This window comes from Chaetura pelagica, unplaced genomic scaffold (assembly GCF_000747805.2).
Source record: "Chaetura pelagica isolate M959 unplaced genomic scaffold, ChaPel_1.0 scaffold1445, whole genome shotgun sequence".
NCBI classification, from domain to species: domain Eukaryota; kingdom Metazoa; phylum Chordata; class Aves; order Apodiformes; family Apodidae; genus Chaetura; species Chaetura pelagica.
Genome location: NW_009953199.1, coordinates 309,856 through 312,521, shown reverse-complemented (window position 1 = coordinate 312,521; position 2,666 = coordinate 309,856).

Below are 2,666 nucleotides of genomic sequence, written 5' to 3'. Positions count from 1 at the left end.
ATGGTGACCCCCAGGTCAGGGAGGGTCCCCCGGGCTGCTCACAGCTGCCCTGGGCCTCTGCCCAGGCTCACGGGCAATAAACTTTTCTCTTTGAAAGCGCCAGCGCTCCAGGCCTGCCAGGGGGTTTCTGGCTTCTTGACTTTTCAAGCAGCTTTGCTGTTTCACGGAGCTTCCCCCTCACAACAGCCCTGGGGTTGTTTAGCCAACAGTTCCCAGCTGACTCACAAAAGGTCAGAAGTCAAGAGGCTTTATAAATAATAAATGCCCAGTCCATTTTATTTGCCTTTTTTTTTTAACTGGCAGGGTTGATATTTTCCAAGTTGAAACATTAAAAAAACCCTATTTTGAACCAAAATGAAATGTGAGACTCTCATACAATTGCCTGACACCAGCTGATGCTTACAGGATATACCAGTTTTACAAGACCAGTAAAAAACCCCATGATGTCTGGCAGCTTTACCCTGCTATTATTCAGCATATCTATGTATAAACCCCCATACATAGGGCTACACAAATACTACTTTAAAAAAACAGATACAATCTCTACCTCAAGAAATCTGCAACACAAAGGCTTGGTCCTGCAAGATGCTGAGTGTGACAACTCAAGCCTATACTTAATGCATTATAAATTCAAGGAAGTCAGCAAAGCCATTAACTTGATAATGATGTACACATTGAGGCATCCTGTCAGAGCCACTCAATCCATGTTTCTGTACATTAACCCACCCTTATATTGAAAACAGGGATGTGTTCCCTGGGGAAAGAACTAGCATGGCTGTGACAGGCTGTAGTTCTGGATTTGCTTCTAAACATCTCAGCTGCCAGGAGTATGTTACCTATTGAAAACCAGATTAAGAAATTAGCTTTAAAAAAAAAATGTTTTAATAAGGGATTTCAAGTAGTGCTAAAAAGCTGACTTAGTTTAGAATGCCCTTAATGACACACATTCGAGGGCCGGCACAGACCCACGGGGCATCACCCCGGAGCCACCGGGAAGCACCGGCAGCAGGGAAATGGTGACCCCCAGGTCAGGGAGGGTCCCCCGGGCTGCTGACAGCCGCCCTGGGCCTCTGCCCAGGCTCACGGGCAATAAACTTTTCTCTTTGAAAGCGCCAGCGCTCCAGGCCTGCCAGGGGGTTTCTGGCTTCTTGACTTTTCAAGCAGCTTTGCTGTTTCACGGAGCTTCCCCCTCACAACAGCCCTGGGGTTGTTTAGCCAACAGTTCCCAGCTGACTCACAAAAGGTCAGAAGTCAAGAGGCTTTATAAATAATAAATGCCCAGTCCATTTTATTTGCCTTTTTTTTTTAACTGGCAGGGGTGATATTTTCCAAGTTGAAACATTAAAAAAACCCTATTTTGAACCAAAATGAAATGTGAGACTCTCATACAATTGCCTGACACCAGCTGATGCTTACAGGATATACCAGTTTTACAAGACCAGTAAAAAACCCCATGATGTCTGGCAGCTTTACCCTGCTATTATTCAGCATATCTATGTATAAACCCCCATACATAGGGCTACACAAATACTACTTTAAAAAAACAGATACAATCTCTACCTCAAGAAATCTGCAACACAAAGGCTTGGTCCTGCAAGATGCTGAGTGTGACAACTCAAGCCTATACTTAATGCATTATAAATTCAAGGAAGTCAGCAAAGCCATTAACTTGATAATGATGTACACATTGAGGCATCCTGTCAGAGCCACTCAATCCATGTTTCTGTACATTAACCCACCCTTATATTGAAAACAGGGATGTGTTCCCTGGGGAAAGAACTAGCATGGCTGTGACAGGCTGTAGTTCTGGATTTGCTTCTAAACATCTCAGCTGCCAGAAGGGGTGGAAGGAGCATGGTACCTATTGAAAACCAGATTAAGAAATTAGCTTTTAAAAAAATGTTTCAATAAGGGATTTCAAGTAGTGCTAAAAAGCTGACTTAGTTTAGAATGCCCTTAATGACACACATTTATCAAGAGTTACCTGCTCCCTGAACCTGCCTCTGTGTGCCAGCTGTGGGGAACAGAACTGGGGATCAGAAATAACCTGACCTGGCACCTACCAGATCTTTGTGCCACCTTTTTTTTTCCATCTGACCGTTCTGTGTTTTTCCCTGACTTCCTACAAATCCAGAGAAGGCCCCTGAGCACCAGGGTTGAGCTCAACCTGCCATCCCTTCCCCTCTTTGGCAGAACTAGGGCTCTATGTACCACAGGTCAGAGGTGTTACCTGGCAGGGGAATGTGCTGAGGTGTGAGCCTCTCAGACTGATCTGTACTCACCAGTCCCGATTGCAAGGGAAAGGCTTTTTTGCTCCCACCAGCAATCACCTGCAGGATGCACAGGAGCAGGTCTGCGGCCTCCACAGGGAGCGTAGCACCAGCTCACCCTGGCTCTGCAGGCCAGGCCAGGCCAGGCCACCCTCACAACACCGCCCGGCTGAGCTGAGGGGCCTGCAGACCTGTGAGGCACCAAGCACTGCGGTGCCCCCCAGGACAGCTCCAGGTACCTGCTCACACCACCAGCTCCCCCACACAACGCGCCATCCCCACAGAGGGCGCCTCCGCAGCGCGGGCTTATAAAGCGTGCGGGTGGCTCCGAAACGCGAGCAGTGATTGGGCCAGACGGAGGGGGCGGGGCTAGACGGACCGATCTACCAATAAATA